At 61.5% G+C, this 23,081-nt stretch overlaps 5 non-coding genes across 5 annotated transcripts; all 5 read right to left on the bottom strand.

The window, feature by feature from the left end:
* Window positions 1-127: 127 nt before the first annotated feature.
* Window positions 128-291, bottom strand: LOC138066932 (U1 spliceosomal RNA). Its single transcript, XR_011140642.1, has one exon. It is a non-coding gene; the product is annotated as a U1 spliceosomal RNA (small nuclear RNA).
* Window positions 292-5,817: 5,526 nt separating this feature from the next.
* LOC138066931 (U1 spliceosomal RNA) lies at window positions 5,818-5,981 on the bottom strand. The gene has a single exon (XR_011140641.1). It is a non-coding gene; the product is annotated as a U1 spliceosomal RNA (small nuclear RNA).
* Window positions 5,982-11,507: 5,526 nt separating this feature from the next.
* LOC138066930 (U1 spliceosomal RNA) lies at window positions 11,508-11,671 on the bottom strand. The gene has a single exon (XR_011140640.1). It is a non-coding gene; the product is annotated as a U1 spliceosomal RNA (small nuclear RNA).
* A 5,546-nt stretch (window positions 11,672-17,217) lies between these two features.
* On the bottom strand, window positions 17,218-17,381 carry LOC138066929 (U1 spliceosomal RNA). Its single transcript, XR_011140639.1, has one exon. It is a non-coding gene; the product is annotated as a U1 spliceosomal RNA (small nuclear RNA).
* Window positions 17,382-22,917: 5,536 nt separating this feature from the next.
* Window positions 22,918-23,081, bottom strand: LOC138066928 (U1 spliceosomal RNA). The gene has a single exon (XR_011140638.1). It is a non-coding gene; the product is annotated as a U1 spliceosomal RNA (small nuclear RNA).

The following is a 23,081-nucleotide window of genomic DNA, read 5'->3' as shown; positions in this document are numbered from 1 at the left end:
GGAGCGCTGCCCCCGGCGGCGGCTGGAGGCGGCGGCTCGTTGCGGGGCGCCCGCCCCGGCCCCGGCCTGCCCGCCCGCCCCGTCCGTCCGTCCGTCCGTGTGTCCGTCTGTCTTTGCACGGGCCGGCCAGGGGAGAGCGCGAACGCAGTCCCCCACTACCACAAATTATGCAGTCGAGTTTCCCGCATTTGGGGAAATCGCAGGGGTCAGCACACCCGGAGTGCAAGGGATGAGCCTCGCCCTGGGAAAACCACCTGCCTGATCATGGTGTCTCCCCTGCCAGGTAAGTATGCCCCGCCACCCCACGCCGCCCCACAACAACCCCCGCCACACACACACACCCCGCGCACACCCACAGCAACACCCCCGACCCCGACACCCGCCCACGCCCCGACCCCGCCCCGCCGCCCCGCCGCGCCCCACGCGCGCCCCGACCTCCCGCCGCCCCCCGCCCGCCCCGCCTCGGCCCGCGAACACCGCTCCCGCCGGCCCCCGCGACGCCTCATCTGCATGGACACGCCCCGCACCGCCCCTCCCGCACACGCCCCTCCCGCCCCCCAGCCGAGCTCAGCCGAGTCCAGCCGAGTCCAGCCGAACCGAGCCGAGTCCAGCCGAGTCCAGCCGAGCCGAGCCGAGTCCAGCCGAGTCCAGCCGAGCCGAGCCGAGTCCAGTCGAGTCTAGCCGAGTCCAGCCGAGTCCAGCCGAGCCGAGTCCAGCCGAGTCCAGCCGAACCGAGCCGAGTCCAGCCGAGTCCAGCCCAGCCGAGTCCAGCCGAGTCCAGCCCAGCCGAGTCCAGCCGAGTCCAGCCGAGCCGAGTCCAGCCGAGCCGAGTCCAGCCGAGTCCAGCCGAGCCCAGCCGAGCCCAGCCGAGTCCAGCCGAGTCCAGCCGAGCCGAGTCCAGCCGAGTCCAGCCGAGTCCAGCCGAGTCCAGCCCAGCCGAGTCCAGCCGAGTCCAGCCGAGCCGAGCCGAGCCGAGCCGGGAGAGGCTCCTGCGCCGGCCACAGAGCAAACGCCGCCTCCCTCCTGCAGCGGCGCCCGGCGGAAGCGCGCCAGCACCGGCCGCTCCGCCTGCCCGCCGCCCCTGCCAGGGCCGCGCAGCACCTCCGCCCGGCTGCCCCCAGCCACAAGCAGCTGCGGGCCAGGATCTCCCTGACTTCTGGGCACCACGGAGAAGAGGCTGGCCCCATGCTCTCCACGCACCCCCCCTCGCCCCCCACTTCACAGACTGGTACACGTTGGGGAGATCGCCTCGCCGGCTTCTCTTCTCCCGGCTAAAGAGGCCCAGCTCTCGCAGCCTTTCTGCAGAGGAGAGCTGCTCCAGGCCCCTCAGGAGTCAGCCACTGCCCCCCACTTTAGTAGCAGCAGCAAACTTGCTGAGGGCGCACTTCGGGCCTTCCTCCAGGTCATCGAGGAATCACAGCATCACAGAATGGTTGAGGTTGGAAGGGACCTCTGGAGATCATCTAGTCCAACCTGCCTGCTCAAACAGGGTCACCTAGAGCATATTGCCCAGGGTGGCGTCCAGGCGGGTTTTGAATCTCTCCAGGGAAGGAGACTCCACCACCTCTCTGGGCAACCTGTTCCAGTGCTCTGTCACCCTCACAGCAAAGAAGTTTTTTCTCAGGTTTAGGTGGAACTTCCTGTGGTTCAGTTTCTGCCCATTGCCTCTTGTCCCGTTGCTGGGCACCACGGAGAAGAGGCTGGCCTCATCCTCTTGACACTCCCCCTTCAGATACGTGTACACGTTGATGCGATCGCCTCTCAATCTTCTCTTCTCCAGGCTGAACAGGCCCAGCTCTTGCAGTCTTTCTTCCTAGGAGAGGTGCCCCAGCCCTCTAATCCTCTTGGTAGCCCTCCGCTGGACTCTCTCCAGGAGTGCCATGTCTCTCTTGTCCTGGGGAGCCCAGAACTGGACACTGTACTCCAGGGGAGGCCTCGGCAGGGCTGAGGAGAGGGGCAGGATCACCTCCCTCGTCCTGCTGGCAACACTCTGCCTAATGCGGCCCAGCACACCATTGGCCTTCTTGGCCACAAGGGCACACTGCTGGCTCATGTTTAACTTGTTGCCCACCAGCACTCCCAGGTCCTTCTCGGCAGAGCTACTTTCCAGCAGGTCAACCCCCAGCCTGTCCTGGTGCATGGGATTCTTTCTCCCTAGGTGCAGGACCTTGCACTTGCCTTTGTTGAACTTCAGGAGGTCCCCCTCGGCCCAGCTCGCCAGCCTGTCCAGGTCCCTCGGAATGGCAGCCCAGTCTTCTGGGGTGTTAGCCTCTCCCCCCAGTTTAGTATCATCAGCAAACTTGCTGAGGGGGCACTCTGCCCCTTCCTCCAGGTCATTGATGAATATATTGAACAAGACTGGGCCCAGGACTGAGCCCTGGGGGACACCACTAGCTACAGGCCTCCAACTTGACTCTGCGCCATTCACCACAACCCTCGGAGCTCGGCCATCCAGCCAGTTCTCCATCCACCTCGCTGTCCACTCATCTAGCCCACACTTCCTGAGCTTACCTAGGAGGATGGGATGGGAGACAGGGGCAAAAGCCTTGCTGAAGTCCACTGCTCTCCCCTCCTCTCCCCAGCCAGTCATCCCGTCATAGAAGGGCTATCAGATTGGTCAAGCATGATTTCCCTTTGGGGAATCCATGCGCACTACTCCTGATCACCACCTTGTCCTCCACATGCTTAGTGAGGACCTCCAGGAGGAGCTGTTCCATCACCTTGCCGGGGATGGAGGTGAGGCTGCCGGGCCTGTAGTTTCCTGGCTCCTCCTTCTTGCCCTTTTTGAAGCCTGGGGTGACGTTGGCTTTCTTGCAGTCCTCAGGCCCCTCTCCTGATCTCCAGGACCTTTCAAAGAGGATGGAGAGTGGCCTAGCGATAACAGCCGCCAGCTGCCTCAGCACTCGTGGGTGCATCCCATCGGGGCCCATGGATTTATGGATGTCAAGTTTGGACAAAAGATCTCTAAGCTGATCCTCCTCCACCGAGGCAGAGTCTTCCTTTCCCCAGACTTCCTCTCTTGTCTCCAAGGTCTGGAATTCCTGAGGCCTGGCCTTAGCAGTGAAGACTGAAGCAAAGGCAGCATTCAATAACTCTGCCTTCTCTATATCCTTTGTTGCCAGGGCACCCGCCCCATTCAGCAGCGCGCCCACGTTTTCCCTAGTCTTCCTTTTGCCTCGGATGTATTTGAAGAAGCCCTTCTTGTTGGCCTTGACATCCCTCGCCAGGCTGAATTCCAACTGGGCCTTAGCCAGTCTTCCTTTTGCCTCGGATGTATTTGAAGAAGCCCTTCTTGTTGGCCTTGACATCCCTGGCCAGGCTGAATTCCAAGTGGGCCTTAGCCTTCCTTGTCGCATCCCTGCACACTCTGACAACGTCCCTGTATTCCTCCCAAGTGGCCTGTGCCCTTTCCCACATTCTGTGTGCTTCCTTCTTCTGTTGGAGTTTGGCCAGGAGTTCCTTGCTCATCCATGCAGGTCTCCTGCCGAATCCGCTTTGCTGGACTTCTTCCTCAGAGGGATGCCCTGATCTTGAGCCTGGAGGAAGTGATGCTGGAATATTAACCAGCTTTCTTGGACCCCTCTTCCCCCCAGGGCCCTACCCCAGGAGATTCCCCTAAGTAGGTCCCTGAAGAGGCCAAAGTTAGCTCTCCTCAAGTCCAGTGTTGCAGTCCCACTCATTGCCCTGCTCCCTCCTCGTAGGAGCCTCAACTCCACCATCTCATGGTCACTGCAGCCAAGGCTGCCCCCAACCTTCACCTCTCCAACTAGACCTTTGTTTGTTAGTACAAGGTCGAGCATTGCGCCTCTCCTCGTTGGCGTCTCCACCACCTGAGTCAAGAAATTATCATCAATCCTCTGCAGGAACCTCTTTGACTGCTTGTGCCTAGCTGTGCTGTCTTGCCAACAGATGTCAGGGTGGTTGAAGTCTCCCAGGAGAACCAGGGCCTGTGATCGTGAGGCTACTTCCAGCTGTCGGTAGAAGGCCTCATCGATGACTTCCTCCTGGTCACGTGGCCTGTAGTAAACCCCCACAACAGTGTCACCCGTGTCAGCCTGCCCTTTAATCCTTACCCATAGGCTCTCCACTTGCTCTTCATCCACCCCGAGGCAGAGCTCCACACATTCTAGTTGCTCCCTCACATAAAGAGCAACTCCACCACCTCGCCTGCCTGGCCTGTCTTTCCTAAAAAGCACGTAGCCATCCACGACAGCATCCCAGTCCTGTGAACTATCCCACCCTGTCTCTGTAACCGCAATGAGATCATGGCCCTGCGACCGCACACACATCTCTAACTCTTCCTGCTTATTCCCCATGCTGCGTGCATTGGTATATAGGCATTTCAGAGAGCCAGTCAAGCATGCAAGCTTGCCAGGAGAGGTGCAAGAGGATCCTCCACAGCCATGTTCCACGCTGTCTCCCCTGGCTGTATGCACCCGCTGGAGGCATCCTGACTTGAGCGGTGTTTTACTGACTCCCCTGCCACTATACCACTCCCCTTCCCCCATCTTGCCTAGTTTAAAGCCCTCCTTACCGGGCTGGCCCACCTGTTGGCAAAGACGCGCCTGCCCCGCTTGGTAAGGTGGATCCCATCGCTCCCCATCAGCTGTTGATCTTCAAACAGGGTCCCACGGTCATAGAAACCAAAGCCCTGTTGCCAACACCAGCGGCGCAGCCAGCTGTTAACTTGGACAACTCGTCTACTCCTCCTCCCATCCTTTCCCCTCACAGGCAAGATTGAGGAGAAAACGACCTGGGCTCCCAGACCCTTGACCACCATTCCCAGAGCTCTGAAGTCCCGTTTGATGGTTTCCAGTTTGCCTTTCGTGTCGTTAGCACCCACATGGAAGATGAGCAGAGGGTAGTAGTCCGATGCGTGGACAAGCCTTGGCAGTCTTTCCACGACCTCTCTTATTCGAGCCCCTGGCAGGCAGCAAACCTCTCTGGACAAGAGGTCAGGTCGGCAGAGAGGCGCCTCCGTCCCCTGCAGCAGGCAGTCACCCACAACAATCCCTCGCCGCTTCCTCCGGGGCTTCCTGCACGGCACAGGGTCTGCCAGGCCAGTTGCCTCCCTTGGAGCCATGCCCAGCTCCTCCTCGGCTTGGAGGGCGCTAGACTTGTTCTTCACAGGCAACTCTTGAGGAGGAGCAAGAGCCTTTCTCCTTCTACGAGAGGTCACCAGCTTCCAGCCCTCTTCAACAGCGTTAGGATGCACCTTTACACACGGTGCTGAGCCCTCTGACACCTCCGCTGCAGTGGGGGCTGGGGACTCCTGGAGCTGCACAGTCTCCGAGAACGCCCTGTCCATCTCCTGCTCATCCTCTCGGATGCTACGCAGCCTACTAACGTCCTGCCGTACGTCCTTTAGGGAGGGAGCGGCCGCGCAGCAAGGCTGCTGACGATGGCACAGCGGGAGGAGCGGCGGAGGCCCCAGCGGGCTGCGCTGCCCTTCCGAGGGTGCTGGAGAGGCTGGAGCGGTGGCCGAGGGAGGCTGCGGAAGGTGAGCCGAGGCAAGCGCGGCCTCCCGTCTGGCTGCGGCTGCGGGTGCGGGTGCGGGTGCGGGTGCGAGGTGTTGGAGAGCAGCTGTGCAGGGCAGGGCCCGGGGGTGGTGGTGGGCAGGAGGTGGCTGAGGGGTCAGGAAGGGGCCGTCGGGGCCAAGGAGGCGGAGGGCAGGGCGTGCGGCGCTGGGCGGAGCGCTGCCCCCGGCGGCGGCTGGAGGCGGCGGCTCGTTGCGGGGCGCCCGCCCCGGCCCCGGCCTGCCCGCCCGCCCCGTCCGTCCGTCCGTCCGTGTGTCCGTCTGTCTTTGCACGGGCCGGCCAGGGGAGAGCGCGAACGCAGTCCCCCACTACCACAAATTATGCAGTCGAGTTTCCCGCATTTGGGGAAATCGCAGGGGTCAGCACACCCGGAGTGCAAGGGATGAGCCTCGCCCTGGGAAAACCACCTGCCTGATCATGGTGTCTCCCCTGCCAGGTAAGTATGCCCCGCCACCCCACGCCGCCCCACAACAACCCCCGCCACACACACACACCCCGCGCACACCCACAGCAACACCCCCGACCCCGACACCCGCCCACGCCCCGACCCCGCCCCGCCGCCCCGCCGCGCCCCACGCGCGCCCCGACCTCCCGCCGCCCCCCGCCCGCCCCGCCTCGGCCCGCGAACACCGCTCCCGCCGGCCCCCGCGACGCCTCATCTGCATGGACACGCCCCGCACCGCCCCTCCCGCACACGCCCCTCCCGCCCCCCAGCCGAGCTCAGCCGAGTCCAGCCGAGTCCAGCCGAACCGAGCCGAGTCCAGCCGAGTCCAGCCGAGCCGAGCCGAGTCCAGCCGAGTCCAGCCGAGCCGAGCCGAGTCCAGTCGAGTCTAGCCGAGTCCAGCCGAGTCCAGCCGAGCCGAGTCCAGCCGAGTCCAGCCGAACCGAGCCGAGTCCAGCCGAGTCCAGCCCAGCCGAGTCCAGCCGAGTCCAGCCCAGCCGAGTCCAGCCGAGTCCAGCCGAGCCGAGTCCAGCCGAGCCGAGTCCAGCCGAGTCCAGCCGAGCCCAGCCGAGCCCAGCCGAGTCCAGCCGAGTCCAGCCGAGCCGAGTCCAGCCGAGTCCAGCCGAGTCCAGCCGAGTCCAGCCGAGCCGAGTCCAGCCGAGTCCAGCCGAGCCGAGCCGAGCCGAGCCGGGAGAGGCTCCTGCGCCGGCCACAGAGCAAACGCCGCCTCCCTCCTGCAGCGGCGCCCGGCGGAAGCGCGCCAGCACCGGCCGCTCCGCCTGCCCGCCGCCCCTGCCAGGGCCGCGCAGCACCTCCGCCCGGCTGCCCCCAGCCACAAGCAGCTGCGGGCCAGGATCTCCCTGACTTCTGGGCACCACGGAGAAGAGGCTGGCCCCATGCTCTCCACGCACCCCCCCTCGCCCCCCACTTCACAGACTGGTACACGTTGGGGAGATCGCCTCGCCGGCTTCTCTTCTCCCGGCTAAAGAGGCCCAGCTCTCGCAGCCTTTCTGCAGAGGAGAGCTGCTCCAGGCCCCTCAGGAGTCAGCCACTGCCCCCCACTTTAGTAGCAGCAGCAAACTTGCTGAGGGCGCACTTCGGGCCTTCCTCCAGGTCATCGAGGAATCACAGCATCACAGAATGGTTGAGGTTGGAAGGGACCTCTGGAGATCATCTAGTCCAACCTGCCTGCTCAAACAGGGTCACCTAGAGCATATTGCCCAGGGTGGCGTCCAGGCGGGTTTTGAATCTCTCCAGGGAAGGAGACTCCACCACCTCTCTGGGCAACCTGTTCCAGTGCTCTGTCACCCTCACAGCAAAGAAGTTTTTTCTCAGGTTTAGGTGGAACTTCCTGTGGTTCAGTTTCTGCCCATTGCCTCTTGTCCCGTTGCTGGGCACCACGGAGAAGAGGCTGGCCTCATCCTCTTGACACTCCCCCTTCAGATACGTGTACACGTTGATGCGATCGCCTCTCAATCTTCTCTTCTCCAGGCTGAACAGGCCCAGCTCTTGCAGTCTTTCTTCCTAGGAGAGGTGCCCCAGCCCTCTAATCCTCTTGGTAGCCCTCCGCTGGACTCTCTCCAGGAGTGCCATGTCTCTCTTGTCCTGGGGAGCCCAGAACTGGACACTGTACTCCAGGGGAGGCCTCGGCAGGGCTGAGGAGAGGGGCAGGATCACCTCCCTCGTCCTGCTGGCAACACTCTGCCTAATGCGGCCCAGCACACCATTGGCCTTCTTGGCCACAAGGGCACACTGCTGGCTCATGTTTAACTTGTTGCCCACCAGCACTCCCAGGTCCTTCTCGGCAGAGCTACTTTCCAGCAGGTCAACCCCCAGCCTGTCCTGGTGCATGGGATTCTTTCTCCCTAGGTGCAGGACCTTGCACTTGCCTTTGTTGAACTTCAGGAGGTCCCCCTCGGCCCAGCTCGCCAGCCTGTCCAGGTCCCTCGGAATGGCAGCCCAGTCTTCTGGGGTGTTAGCCTCTCCCCCCAGTTTAGTATCATCAGCAAACTTGCTGAGGGGGCACTCTGCCCCTTCCTCCAGGTCATTGATGAATATATTGAACAAGACTGGGCCCAGGACTGAGCCCTGGGGGACACCACTAGCTACAGGCCTCCAACTTGACTCTGCGCCATTCACCACAACCCTCGGAGCTCGGCCATCCAGCCAGTTCTCCATCCACCTCGCTGTCCACTCATCTAGCCCACACTTCCTGAGCTTACCTAGGAGGATGGGATGGGAGACAGTGGCAAAAGCCTTGCTGAAGTCCACTGCTCTCCCCTCCTCTCCCCAGCCAGTCATCCCGTCATAGAAGGGCTATCAGATTGGTCAAGCATGATTTCCCTTTGGGGAATCCATGCGCACTACTCCTGATCACCACCTTGTCCTCCACATGCTTAGTGAGGACCTCCAGGAGGAGCTGTTCCATCACCTTGCCGGGGATGGAGGTGAGGCTGCCGGGCCTGTAGTTTCCTGGCTCCTCCTTCTTGCCCTTTTTGAAGCCTGGGGTGACGTTGGCTTTCTTGCAGTCCTCAGGCCCCTCTCCTGATCTCCAGGACCTTTCAAAGAGGATGGAGAGTGGCCTAGCGATAACAGCCGCCAGCTGCCTCAGCACTCGTGGGTGCATCCCATCGGGGCCCATGGATTTATGGATGTCAAGTTTGGACAAAAGATCTCTAAGCTGATCCTCCTCCACCGAGGCAGAGTCTTCCTTTCCCCAGACTTCCTCTCTTGTCTCCAAGGTCTGGAATTCCTGAGGCCTGGCCTTAGCAGTGAAGACTGAAGCAAAGGCAGCATTCAATAACTCTGCCTTCTCTATATCCTTTGTTGCCAGGGCACCCGCCCCATTCAGCAGCGCGCCCACGTTTTCCCTAGTCTTCCTTTTGCCTCGGATGTATTTGAAGAAGCCCTTCTTGTTGGCCTTGACATCCCTCGCCAGGCTGAATTCCAACTGGGCCTTAGCCAGTCTTCCTTTTGCCTCGGATGTATTTGAAGAAGCCCTTCTTGTTGGCCTTGACATCCCTGGCCAGGCTGAATTCCAAGTGGGCCTTAGCCTTCCTTGTCGCATCCCTGCACACTCTGACAACGTCCCTGTATTCCTCCCAAGTGGCCTGTGCCCTTTCCCACATTCTGTGTGCTTCCTTCTTCTGTTGGAGTTTGGCCAGGAGTTCCTTGCTCATCCATGCAGGTCTCCTGCCGAATCCGCTTTGCTGGACTTCTTCCTCAGAGGGATGCCCTGATCTTGAGCCTGGAGGAAGTGATGCTGGAATATTAACCAGCTTTCTTGGACCCCTCTTCCCCCCAGGGCCCTACCCCAGGAGATTCCCCTAAGTAGGTCCCTGAAGAGGCCAAAGTTAGCTCTCCTCAAGTCCAGTGTTGCAGTCCCACTCATTGCCCTGCTCCCTCCTCGTAGGAGCCTCAACTCCACCATCTCATGGTCACTGCAGCCAAGGCTGCCCCCAACCTTCACCTCTCCAACTAGACCTTTGTTTGTTAGTACAAGGTCGAGCATTGCGCCTCTCCTCGTTGGCGTCTCCACCACCTGAGTCAAGAAATTATCATCAATCCTCTGCAGGAACCTCTTTGACTGCTTGTGCCTAGCTGTGCTGTCTTGCCAACAGATGTCAGGGTGGTTGAAGTCTCCCAGGAGAACCAGGGCCTGTGATCGTGAGGCTACTTCCAGCCGTCGGTAGAAGGCCTCATCGATGACTTCCTCCTGGTCACGTGGCCTGTAGTAAACCCCCACAACAGTGTCACCCGTGTCAGCCTGCCCTTTAATCCTTACCCATAGGCTCTCCACTTGCTCTTCATCCACCCCGAGGCAGAGCTCCACACATTCTAGTTGCTCCCTCACATAAAGAGCAACTCCACCACCTCGCCTGCCTGGCCTGTCTTTCCTAAAAAGCACGTAGCCATCCACGACAGCATCCCAGTCCTGTGAACTATCCCACCCTGTCTCTGTAACCGCAATGAGATCATGGCCCTGCGACCGCACACACATCTCTAACTCTTCCTGCTTATTCCCCATGCTGCGTGCATTGGTATATAGGCATTTCAGAGAGCCAGTCAAGCATGCAAGCTTGCCAGGAGAGGTGCAAGAGGATCCTCCACAGCCATGTTCCACGCTGTCTCCCCTGGCTGTATGCACCCGCTGGAGGCATCCTGACTTGAGCGGTGTTTTACTGACTCCCCTGCCACTATACCACTCCCCTTCCCCCATCTTGCCTAGTTTAAAGCCCTCCTTACCGGGCTGGCCCACCTGTTGGCAAAGACGCGCCTGCCCCGCTTGGTAAGGTGGATCCCATCGCTCCCCATCAGCTGTTGATCTTCAAACAGGGTCCCACGGTCATAGAAACCAAAGCCCTGTTGCCAACACCAGCGGCGCAGCCAGCTGTTAACTTGGACAACTCGTCTACTCCTCCTCCCATCCTTTCCCCTCACAGGCAAGATTGAGGAGAAAACGACCTGGGCTCCCAGACCCTTGACCACCATTCCCAGAGCTCTGAAGTCCCGTTTGATGGTTTCCAGTTTGCCTTTCGTGTCGTTAGCACCCACATGGAAGATGAGCAGAGGGTAGTAGTCCGATGCGTGGACAAGCCTTGGCAGTCTTTCCACGACCTCTCTTATTCGAGCCCCTGGCAGGCAGCAAACCTCTCTGGACAAGAGGTCAGGTCGGCAGAGAGGCGCCTCCGTCCCCTGCAGCAGGCAGTCACCCACAACAATCCCTCGCCGCTTCCTCCGGGGCTTCCTGCACGGCACAGGGTCTGCCAGGCCAGTTGCCTCCCTTGGAGCCATGCCCAGCTCCTCCTCGGCTTGGAGGGCGCTAGACTTGTTCTTCACAGGCAACTCTTGAGGAGGAGCAAGAGCCTTTCTCCTTCTACGAGAGGTCACCAGCTTCCAGCCCTCTTCAACAGCGTTAGGATGCACCTTTACACACGGTGCTGAGCCCTCTGACACCTCCGCTGCAGTGGGGGCTGGGGACTCCTGGAGCTGCACAGTCTCCGAGAACGCCCTGTCCATCTCCTGCTCATCCTCTCGGATGCTACGCAGCCTACTAACGTCCTGCCGTACGTCCTTTAGGGAGGGAGCGGCCGCGCAGCAAGGCTGCTGACGATGGCACAGCGGGAGGAGCGGCGGAGGCCCCAGCGGGCTGCGCTGCCCTTCCGAGGGTGCTGGAGAGGCTGGAGCGGTGGCCGAGGGAGGCTGCGGAAGGTGAGCCGAGGCAAGCGCGGCCTCCCGTCTGGCTGCGGCTGCGGGTGCGGGTGCGGGTGCGGGTGCGAGGTGTTGGAGAGCAGCTGTGCAGGGCAGGGCCCGGGGGTGGTGGTGGGCAGGAGGTGGCTGAGGGGTCAGGAAGGGGCCGTCGGGGCCAAGGAGGCGGAGGGCAGGGCGTGCGGCGCTGGGCGGAGCGCTGCCCCCGGCGGCGGCTGGAGGCGGCGGCTCGTTGCGGGGCGCCCGCCCCGGCCCCGGCCTGCCCGCCCGCCCCGTCCGTCCGTCCGTCCGTGTGTCCGTCTGTCTTTGCACGGGCCGGCCAGGGGAGAGCGCGAACGCAGTCCCCCACTACCACAAATTATGCAGTCGAGTTTCCCGCATTTGGGGAAATCGCAGGGGTCAGCACACCCGGAGTGCAAGGGATGAGCCTCGCCCTGGGAAAACCACCTGCCTGATCATGGTGTCTCCCCTGCCAGGTAAGTATGCCCCGCCACCCCACGCCGCCCCACAACAACCCCCGCCACACACACACACCCCGCGCACACCCACAGCAACACCCCCGACCCCGACACCCGCCCACGCCCCGACCCCGCCCCGCCGCCCCGCCGCGCCCCACGCGCGCCCCGACCTCCCGCCGCCCCCCGCCCGCCCCGCCTCGGCCCGCGAACACCGCTCCCGCCGGCCCCCGCGACGCCTCATCTGCATGGACACGCCCCGCACCGCCCCTCCCGCACACGCCCCTCCCGCCCCCCAGCCGAGCTCAGCCGAGTCCAGCCGAGTCCAGCCGAGTCCAGCCGAACCGAGCCGAGTCCAGCCGAGTCCAGCCGAGCCGAGCCGAGTCCAGCCGAGTCCAGCCGAGCCGAGCCGAGTCCAGTCGAGTCTAGCCGAGTCCAGCCGAGTCCAGCCGAGCCGAGTCCAGCCGAGTCCAGCCGAACCGAGCCGAGTCCAGCCGAGTCCAGCCCAGCCGAGTCCAGCCGAGTCCAGCCCAGCCGAGTCCAGCCGAGTCCAGCCGAGCCGAGTCCAGCCGAGCCGAGTCCAGCCGAGTCCAGCCGAGTCCAGCCGAGCCCAGCCGAGCCCAGCCGAGTCCAGCCGAGTCCAGCCGAGCCGAGTCCAGCCGAGTCCAGCCGAGTCCAGCCGAGTCCAGCCCAGCCGAGTCCAGCCGAGTCCAGCCGAGCCGAGCCGAGCCGAGCCGGGAGAGGCTCCTGCGCCGGCCACAGAGCAAACGCCGCCTCCCTCCTGCAGCGGCGCCCGGCGGAAGCGCGCCAGCACCGGCCGCTCCGCCTGCCCGCCGCCCCTGCCAGGGCCGCGCAGCACCTCCGCCCGGCTGCCCCCAGCCACAAGCAGCTGCGGGCCAGGATCTCCCTGACTTCTGGGCACCACGGAGAAGAGGCTGGCCCCATGCTCTCCACGCACCCCCCCTCGCCCCCCACTTCACAGACTGGTACACGTTGGGGAGATCGCCTCGCCGGCTTCTCTTCTCCCGGCTAAAGAGGCCCAGCTCTCGCAGCCTTTCTGCAGAGGAGAGCTGCTCCAGGCCCCTCAGGAGTCAGCCACTGCCCCCCACTTTAGTAGCAGCAGCAAACTTGCTGAGGGCGCACTTCGGGCCTTCCTCCAGGTCATCGAGGAATCACAGCATCACAGAATGGTTGAGGTTGGAAGGGACCTCTGGAGATCATCTAGTCCAACCTGCCTGCTCAAACAGGGTCACCTAGAGCATATTGCCCAGGGTGGCGTCCAGGCGGGTTTTGAATCTCTCCAGGGAAGGAGACTCCACCACCTCTCTGGGCAACCTGTTCCAGTGCTCTGTCACCCTCACAGCAAAGAAGTTTTTTCTCAGGTTTAGGTGGAACTTCCTGTGGTTCAGTTTCTGCCCATTGCCTCTTGTCCCGTTGCTGGGCACCACGGAGAAGAGGCTGGCCTCATCCTCTTGACACTCCCCCTTCAGATACGTGTACACGTTGATGCGATCGCCTCTCAATCTTCTCTTCTCCAGGCTGAACAGGCCCAGCTCTTGCAGTCTTTCTTCCTAGGAGAGGTGCCCCAGCCCTCTAATCCTCTTGGTAGCCCTCCGCTGGACTCTCTCCAGGAGTGCCATGTCTCTCTTGTCCTGGGGAGCCCAGAACTGGACACTGTACTCCAGGGGAGGCCTCGGCAGGGCTGAGGAGAGGGGCAGGATCACCTCCCTCGTCCTGCTGGCAACACTCTGCCTAATGCGGCCCAGCACACCATTGGCCTTCTTGGCCACAAGGGCACACTGCTGGCTCATGTTTAACTTGTTGCCCACCAGCACTCCCAGGTCCTTCTCGGCAGAGCTACTTTCCAGCAGGTCAACCCCCAGCCTGTCCTGGTGCATGGGATTCTTTCTCCCTAGGTGCAGGACCTTGCACTTGCCTTTGTTGAACTTCAGGAGGTCCCCCTCGGCCCAGCTCGCCAGCCTGTCCAGGTCCCTCGGAATGGCAGCCCAGTCTTCTGGGGTGTTAGCCTCTCCCCCCAGTTTAGTATCATCAGCAAACTTGCTGAGGGGGCACTCTGCCCCTTCCTCCAGGTCATTGATGAATATATTGAACAAGACTGGGCCCAGGACTGAGCCCTGGGGGACACCACTAGCTACAGGCCTCCAACTTGACTCTGCGCCATTCACCACAACCCTCGGAGCTCGGCCATCCAGCCAGTTCTCCATCCACCTCGCTGTCCACTCATCTAGCCCACACTTCCTGAGCTTACCTAGGAGGATGGGATGGGAGACAGTGGCAAAAGCCTTGCTGAAGTCCACTGCTCTCCCCTCCTCTCCCCAGCCAGTCATCCCGTCATAGAAGGGCTATCAGATTGGTCAAGCATGATTTCCCTTTGGGGAATCCATGCGCACTACTCCTGATCACCACCTTGTCCTCCACATGCTTAGTGAGGACCTCCAGGAGGAGCTGTTCCATCACCTTGCCGGGGATGGAGGTGAGGCTGCCGGGCCTGTAGTTTCCTGGCTCCTCCTTCTTGCCCTTTTTGAAGCCTGGGGTGACGTTGGCTTTCTTGCAGTCCTCAGGCCCCTCTCCTGATCTCCAGGACCTTTCAAAGAGGATGGAGAGTGGCCTAGCGATAACAGCCGCCAGCTGCCTCAGCACTCGTGGGTGCATCCCATCGGGGCCCATGGATTTATGGATGTCAAGTTTGGACAAAAGATCTCTAAGCTGATCCTCCTCCACCGAGGCAGAGTCTTCCTTTCCCCAGACTTCCTCTCTTGTCTCCAAGGTCTGGAATTCCTGAGGCCTGGCCTTAGCAGTGAAGACTGAAGCAAAGGCAGCATTCAATAACTCTGCCTTCTCTATATCCTTTGTTGCCAGGGCACCCGCCCCATTCAGCAGCGCGCCCACGTTTTCCCTAGTCTTCCTTTTGCCTCGGATGTATTTGAAGAAGCCCTTCTTGTTGGCCTTGACATCCCTCGCCAGGCTGAATTCCAACTGGGCCTTAGCCAGTCTTCCTTTTGCCTCGGATGTATTTGAAGAAGCCCTTCTTGTTGGCCTTGACATCCCTGGCCAGGCTGAATTCCAAGTGGGCCTTAGCCTTCCTTGTCGCATCCCTGCACACTCTGACAACGTCCCTGTATTCCTCCCAAGTGGCCTGTGCCCTTTCCCACATTCTGTGTGCTTCCTTCTTCTGTTGGAGTTTGGCCAGGAGTTCCTTGCTCATCCATGCAGGTCTCCTGCCGAATCCGCTTTGCTGGACTTCTTCCTCAGAGGGATGCCCTGATCTTGAGCCTGGAGGAAGTGATGCTGGAATATTAACCAGCTTTCTTGGACCCCTCTTCCCCCCAGGGCCCTACCCCAGGAGATTCCCCTAAGTAGGTCCCTGAAGAGGCCAAAGTTAGCTCTCCTCAAGTCCAGTGTTGCAGTCCCACTCATTGCCCTGCTCCCTCCTCGTAGGAGCCTCAACTCCACCATCTCATGGTCACTGCAGCCAAGGCTGCCCCCAACCTTCACCTCTCCAACTAGACCTTTGTTTGTTAGTACAAGGTCGAGCATTGCGCCTCTCCTCGTTGGCGTCTCCACCACCTGAGTCAAGAAATTATCATCAATCCTCTGCAGGAACCTCTTTGACTGCTTGTGCCTAGCTGTGCTGTCTTGCCAACAGATGTCAGGGTGGTTGAAGTCTCCCAGGAGAACCAGGGCCTGTGATCGTGAGGCTACTTCCAGCTGTCGGTAGAAGGCCTCATCGATGACTTCCTCCTGGTCACGTGGCCTGTAGTAAACCCCCACAACAGTGTCACCCGTGTCAGCCTGCCCTTTAATCCTTACCCATAGGCTCTCCACTTGCTCTTCATCCACCCCGAGGCAGAGCTCCACACATTCTAGTTGCTCCCTCACATAAAGAGCAACTCCACCACCTCGCCTGCCTGGCCTGTCTTTCCTAAAAAGCACGTAGCCATCCACGACAGCATCCCAGTCCTGTGAACTATCCCACCCTGTCTCTGTAACCGCAATGAGATCATGGCCCTGCGACCGCACACACATCTCTAACTCTTCCTGCTTATTCCCCATGCTGCGTGCATTGGTATATAGGCATTTCAGAGAGCCAGTCAAGCATGCAAGCTTGCCAGGAGAGGTGCAAGAGGATCCTCCACAGCCATGTTCCACGCTGTCTCCCCTGGCTGTATGCACCCGCTGGAGGCATCCTGACTTGAGCGGTGTTTTACTGACTCCCCTGCCACTATACCACTCCCCTTCCCCCATCTTGCCTAGTTTAAAGCCCTCCTTACCGGGCTGGCCCACCTGTTGGCAAAGACGCGCCTGCCCCGCTTGGTAAGGTGGATCCCATCGCTCCCCATCAGCTGTTGATCTTCAAACAGGGTCCCACGGTCATAGAAACCAAAGCCCTGTTGCCAACACCAGCGGCGCAGCCAGCTGTTAACTTGGACAACTCGTCTACTCCTCCTCCCATCCTTTCCCCTCACAGGCAAGATTGAGGAGAAAACGACCTGGGCTCCCAGACCCTTGACCACCATTCCCAGAGCTCTGAAGTCCCGTTTGATGGTTTCCAGTTTGCCTTTCGTGTCGTTAGCACCCACATGGAAGATGAGCAGAGGGTAGTAGTCCGATGCGTGGACAAGCCTTGGCAGTCTTTCCACGACCTCTCTTATTCGAGCCCCTGGCAGGCAGCAAACCTCTCTGGACAAGAGGTCAGGTCGGCAGAGAGGCGCCTCCGTCCCCTGCAGCAGGCAGTCACCCACAACAATCCCTCGCCGCTTCCTCCGGGGCTTCCTGCACGGCACAGGGTCTGCCAGGCCAGTTGCCTCCCTTGGAGCCATGCCCAGCTCCTCCTCGGCTTGGAGGGCGCTAGACTTGTTCTTCACAGGCAACTCTTGAGGAGGAGCAAGAGCCTTTCTCCTTCTACGAGAGGTCACCAGCTTCCAGCCCTCTTCAACAGCGTTAGGATGCACCTTTACACACGGTGCTGAGCCCTCTGACACCTCCGCTGCAGTGGGGGCTGGGGACTCCTGGAGCTGCACAGTCTCCGAGAACGCCCTGTCCATCTCCTGCTCATCCTCTCGGATGCTACGCAGCCTACTAACGTCCTGCCGTACGTCCTTTAGGGAGGGAGCGGCCGCGCAGCAAGGCTGCTGACGATGGCACAGCGGGAGGAGCGGCGGAGGCCCCAGCGGGCTGCGCTGCCCTTCTGAGGGTGCTGGAGAGGCTGGAGCGGTGGCCGAGGGAGGCTGCGGAAGGTGAGCCGAGGCAAGCGCGGCCTCCCGTCTGGCTGCGGCTGCGGGTGCGGGTGCGGGTGCGGGTGCGAGGTGTTGGAGAGCAGCTGTGCAGGGCAGGGCCCGGGGGTGGTGGTGGGCAGGAGGTGGCTGAGGGGTCAGGAAGGGGCCGTCGGGGCCAAGGAGGCGGAGGGCAGGGCGTGCGGCGCTGGGCGGAGCGCTGCCCCCGGCGGCGGCTGGAGGCGGCGGCTCGTTGCGGGGCGCCCGCCCCGGCCCCGGCCTGCCCGCCCGCCCCGTCCGTCCGTCCGTCCGTGTGTCCGTCTGTCTTTGCACGGGCCGGCCAGGGGAGAGCGCGAACGCAGTCCCCCACTACCACAAATTATGCAGTCGAGTTTCCCGCATTTGGGGAAATCGCAGGGGTCAGCACACCCGGAGTGCAAGGGATGAGCCTCGCCCTGGGAAAACCACCTGCCTGATCATGGTGTCTCCCCTGCCAGGTAAGTATGCCCCGCCACCCCACGCCGCCCCACAACAACCCCCGCCACACACACACACCCCGCGCACACCCACAGCAACACCCCCGACCCCGACACCCGCCCACGCCCCGACCCCGCCCCGCCGCCCCGCCGCGCCCCACGCGCGCCCCGACCTCCCGCCGCCCCCCGCCCGCCCCGCCTCGGCCCGCGAACACCGCTCCCGCCGGCCCCCGCGACCCCTCATCTGCATGGACACGCCCCGCACCGCCCCTCCCGCACACGCCCCTCCCGCCCCCCAGCCGAGCTCAGCCGAGTCCAGCCGAGTCCAGCCGAGTCCAGCCGAACCGAGCCGAGTCCAGCCGAGTCCAGCCGAGCCGAGCCGAGTCCAGCCGAGTCCAGCCGAGCCGAGCCGAGTCCAGTCGAGTCTAGCCGAGTCCAGCCGAGTCCAGCCGAGCCGAGTCCAGCCGAGTCCAGCCGAACCGAGCCGAGTCCAGCCGAGTCCAGCCCAGCCGAGTCCAGCCGAGTCCAGCCCAGCCGAGTCCAGCCGAGTCCAGCCGAGCCGAGTCCAGCCGAGCCGAGTCCAGCCGAGTCCAGCCGAGCCCAGCCGAGCCCAGCCGAGTCCAGCCGAGTCCAGCCGAGCCGAGTCCAGCCGAGTCCAGCCGAGTCCAGCCGAGTCCAGCCCAGCCGAGTCCAGCCGAGTCCAGCCGAGCCGAGCCGAGCCGAGCCGGGAGAGGCTCCTGCGCCGGCCACAGAGCAAACGCCGCCTCCCTCCTGCAGCGGCGCCCGGCGGAAGCGCGCCAGCACCGGCCGCTCCGCCTGCCCGCCGCCCCTGCCAGGGCCGCGCAGCACCTCCGCCCGGCTGCCCCCAGCCACAAGCAGCTGCGGGCCAGGATCTCCCTGACTTCTGGGCACCACGGAGAAGAGGCTGGCCCCATGCTCTCCACGCACCCCCCCTCGCCCCCCACTTCACAGACTGGTACACGTTGGGGAGATCGCCTCGCCGGCTTCTCTTCTCCCGGCTAAAGAGGCCCAGCTCTCGCAGCCTTTCTGCAGAGGAGAGCTGCTCCAGGCCCCTCAGGAGTCAGCCACTGCCCCCCACTTTAGTAGCAGCAGCAAACTTGCTGAGGGCGCACTTCGGGCCTTCCTCCAGGTCATCGAGGAATCACAGCATCACAGAATGGTTGAGGTTGGAAGGGACCTCTGGAGATCATCTAGTCCAACCTGCCTGCTCAAACAGGGTCACCTAGAGCATATTGCCCAGGGTGGCGTCCAGGCGGGTTTTGAATCTCTCCAGGGAAGGAGACTCCACCACCTCTCTGGGCAACCTGTTCCAGTGCTCTGTCACCCTCACAGCAAAGAAGTTTTTTCTCAGGTTTAGGTGGAACTTCCTGTGGTTCAGTTTCTGCCCATTGCCTCTTGTCCCGTTGCTGGGCACCACGGAGAAGAGGCTGGCCTCATCCTCTTGACACTCCCCCTTCAGATACGTGTACACGTTGATGCGATCGCCTCTCAATCTTCTCTTCTCCAGGCTGAACAGGCCCAGCTCTTGCAGTCTTTCTTCCTAGGAGAGGTGCCCCAGCCCTCTAATCCTCTTGGTAGCCCTCCGCTGGACTCTCTCCAGGAGTGCCATGTCTCTCTTGTCCTGGGGAGCCCAGAACTGGACACTGTACTCCAGGGGAGGCCTCGGCAGGGCTGAGGAGAGGGGCAGGATCACCTCCCTCGTCCTGCTGGCAACACTCTGCCTAATGCGGCCCAGCACACCATTGGCCTTCTTGGCCACAAGGGCACACTGCTGGCTCATGTTTAACTTGTTGCCCACCAGCACTCCCAGGTCCTTCTCGGCAGAGCTACTTTCCAGCAGGTCAACCCCCAGCCTGTCCTGGTGCATGGGATTCTTTCTCCCTAGGTGCAGGACCTTGCACTTGCCTTTGTTGAACTTCAGGAGGTCCCCCTCGGCCCAGCTCGCCAGCCTGTCCAGGTCCCTCGGAATGGCAGCCCAGTCTTCTGGGGTGTTAGCCTCTCCCCCCAGTTTAGTATCATCAGCAAACTTGCTGAGGGGGCACTCTGCCCCTTCCTCCAGGTCATTGATGAATATATTGAACAAGACTGGGCCCAGGACTGAGCCCTGGGGGACACCACTAGCTACAGGCCTCCAACTTGACTCTGCGCCATTCACCACAACCCTCGGAGCTCGGCCATCCAGCCAGTTCTCCATCCACCTCGCTGTCCACTCATCTAGCCCACACTTCCTGAGCTTACCTAGGAGGATGGGATGGGAGACAGTGGCAAAAGCCTTGCTGAAGTCCACTGCTCTCCCCTCCTCTCCCCAGCCAGTCATCCCGTCATAGAAGGGCTATCAGATTGGTCAAGCATGATTTCCCTTTGGGGAATCCATGCGCACTACTCCTGATCACCACCTTGTCCTCCACATGCTTAGTGAGGACCTCCAGGAGGAGCTGTTCCATCACCTTGCCGGGGATGGAGGTGAGGCTGCCGGGCCTGTAGTTTCCTGGCTCCTCCTTCTTGCCCTTTTTGAAGCCTGGGGTGACGTTGGCTTTCTTGCAGTCCTCAGGCCCCTCTCCTGATCTCCAGGACCTTTCAAAGAGGATGGAGAGTGGCCTAGCGATAACAGCCGCCAGCTGCCTCAGCACTCGTGGGTGCATCCCATCGGGGCCCATGGATTTATGGATGTCAAGTTTGGACAAAAGATCTCTAAGCTGATCCTCCTCCACCGAGGCAGAGTCTTCCTTTCCCCAGACTTCCTCTCTTGTCTCCAAGGTCTGGAATTCCTGAGGCCTGGCCTTAGCAGTGAAGACTGAAGCAAAGGCAGCATTCAATAACTCTGCCTTCTCTATATCCTTTGTTGCCAGGGCACCCGCCCCATTCAGCAGCGCGCCCACGTTTTCCCTAGTCTTCCTTTTGCCTCGGATGTATTTGAAGAAGCCCTTCTTGTTGGCCTTGACATCCCTCGCCAGGCTGAATTCCAACTGGGCCTTAGCCAGTCTTCCTTTTGCCTCGGATGTATTTGAAGAAGCCCTTCTTGTTGGCCTTGACATCCCTGGCCAGGCTGAATTCCAAGTGGGCCTTAGCCTTCCTTGTCGCATCCCTGCACACTCTGACAACGTCCCTGTATTCCTCCCAAGTGGCCTGTGCCCTTTCCCACATTCTGTGTGCTTCCTTCTTCTGTTGGAGTTTGGCCAGGAGTTCCTTGCTCATCCATGCAGGTCTCCTGCCGAATCCGCTTTGCTGGACTTCTTCCTCAGAGGGATGCCCTGATCTTGAGCCTGGAGGAAGTGATGCTGGAATATTAACCAGCTTTCTTGGACCCCTCTTCCCCCCAGGGCCCTACCCCAGGAGATTCCCCTAAGTAGGTCCCTGAAGAGGCCAAAGTTAGCTCTCCTCAAGTCCAGTGTTGCAGTCCCACTCATTGCCCTGCTCCCTCCTCGTAGGAGCCTCAACTCCACCATCTCATGGTCACTGCAGCCAAGGCTGCCCCCAACCTTCACCTCTCCAACTAGACCTTTGTTTGTTAGTACAAGGTCGAGCATTGCGCCTCTCCTCGTTGGCGTCTCCACCACCTGAGTCAAGAAATTATCATCAATCCTCTGCAGGAACCTCTTTGACTGCTTGTGCCTAGCTGTGCTGTCTTGCCAACAGATGTCAGGGTGGTTGAAGTCTCCCAGGAGAACCAGGGCCTGTGATCGTGAGGCTACTTCCAGCTGTCGGTAGAAGGCCTCATCGATGACTTCCTCCTGGTCACGTGGCCTGTAGTAAACCCCCACAACAGTGTCACCCGTGTCAGCCTGCCCTTTAATCCTTACCCATAGGCTCTCCACTTGCTCTTCATCCACCCCGAGGCAGAGCTCCACACATTCTAGTTGCTCCCTCACATAAAGAGCAACTCCACCACCTCGCCTGCCTGGCCTGTCTTTCCTAAAAAGCACGTAGCCATCCACGACAGCATCCCAGTCCTGTGAACTATCCCACCCTGTCTCTGTAACCGCAATGAGATCATGGCCCTGCGACCGCACACACATCTCTAACTCTTCCTGCTTATTCCCCATGCTGCGTGCATTGGTATATAGGCATTTCAGAGAGCCAGTCAAGCATGCAAGCTTGCCAGGAGAGGTGCAAGAGGATCCTCCACAGCCATGTTCCACGCTGTCTCCCCTGGCTGTATGCACCCGCTGGAGGCATCCTGACTTGAGCGGTGTTTTACTGACTCCCCTGCCACTATACCACTCCCCTTCCCCCATCTTGCCTAGTTTAAAGCCCTCCTTACCGGGCTGGCCCACCTGTTGGCAAAGACGCGCCTGCCCCGCTTGGTAAGGTGGATCCCATCGCTCCCCATCAGCTGTTGATCTTCAAACAGGGTCCCACGGTCATAGAAACCAAAGCCCTGTTGCCAACACCAGCGGCGCAGCCAGCTGTTAACTTGGACAACTCGTCTACTCCTCCTCCCATCCTTTCCCCTCACAGGCAAGATTGAGGAGAAAACGACCTGGGCTCCCAGACCCTTGACCACCATTCCCAGAGCTCTGAAGTCCCGTTTGATGGTTTCCAGTTTGCCTTTCGTGTCGTTAGCACCCACATGGAAGATGAGCAGAGGGTAGTAGTCCGATGCGTGGACAAGCCTTGGCAGTCTTTCCACGACCTCTCTTATTCGAGCCCCTGGCAGGCAGCAAACCTCTCTGGACAAGAGGTCAGGTCGGCAGAGAGGCGCCTCCGTCCCCTGCAGCAGGCAGTCACCCACAACAATCCCTCGCCGCTTCCTCCGGGGCTTCCTGCACGGCACAGGGTCTGCCAGGCCAGTTGCCTCCCTTGGAGCCATGCCCAGCTCCTCCTCGGCTTGGAGGGCGCTACACTTGTTCTTCACAGGCAACTCTTGAGGAGGAGCAAGAGCCTTTCTCCTTCTACGAGAGGTCACCAGCTTCCAGCCCTCTTCAACAGCGTTAGGATGCACCTTTACACACGGTGCTGAGCCCTCTGACACCTCCGCTGCAGTGGGGGCTGGGGACTCCTGGAGCTGCACAGTCTCCGAGAACGCCCTGTCCATCTCCTGCTCATCCTCTCGGATGCTACGCAGCCTACTAACGTCCTGCCGTACGTCCTTTAGGGAGGGAGCGGCCGCGCAGCAAGGCTGCTGACGATGGCACAGCGGGAGGAGCGGCGGAGGCCCCAGCGGGCTGCGCTGCCCTTCCGAGGGTGCTGGAGAGGCTGGAGCGGTGGCCGAGGGAGGCTGCGGAAGGTGAGCCGAGGCAAGCGCGGCCTCCCGTCTGGCTGCGGGTGCGGGTGCGGGTGCGGGTGCGAGGTGTTGGAGAGCAGCTGTGCAGGGCAGGGCCCGGGGGTGGTGGTGGGCAGGAGGTGGCTGAGGGGTCAGGAAGGGGCCGTCGGGGCCAAGGAGGCGGAGGGCAGGGCGTGCGGCGCTGGGCGGAGCGCTGCCCCCGGCGGCGGCTGGAGGCGGCGGCTCGTTGCGGGGCGCCCGCCCCGGCCCCGGCCCCGGCCTGCCCGCCCGCCCCGTCCGTCCGTCCGTCCGTGTGTCCGTCTGTCTTTGCACGGGCCGGCCAGGGGAGAGCGCGAACGCAGTCCCCCACTACCACAAATTATGCAGTCGAGTTTCCCGCATTTGGGGAAATCGCAGGGGTCAGCACACCCGGAGTGCAAGGGATGAGCCTCGCCCTGGGAAAACCACCTGCCTGATCATGGTGTCTCCCCTGCCAGGTAAGTAT

The sequence above is a fragment of the Struthio camelus genome, chromosome 3 (genome assembly GCF_040807025.1).
Source record: "Struthio camelus isolate bStrCam1 chromosome 3, bStrCam1.hap1, whole genome shotgun sequence".
In the NCBI taxonomy this organism is placed as follows: domain Eukaryota; kingdom Metazoa; phylum Chordata; class Aves; order Struthioniformes; family Struthionidae; genus Struthio; species Struthio camelus.
Note: the sequence above shows the minus strand (reverse complement) of the source record. Positions and strands in the feature narration are given on the sequence as shown.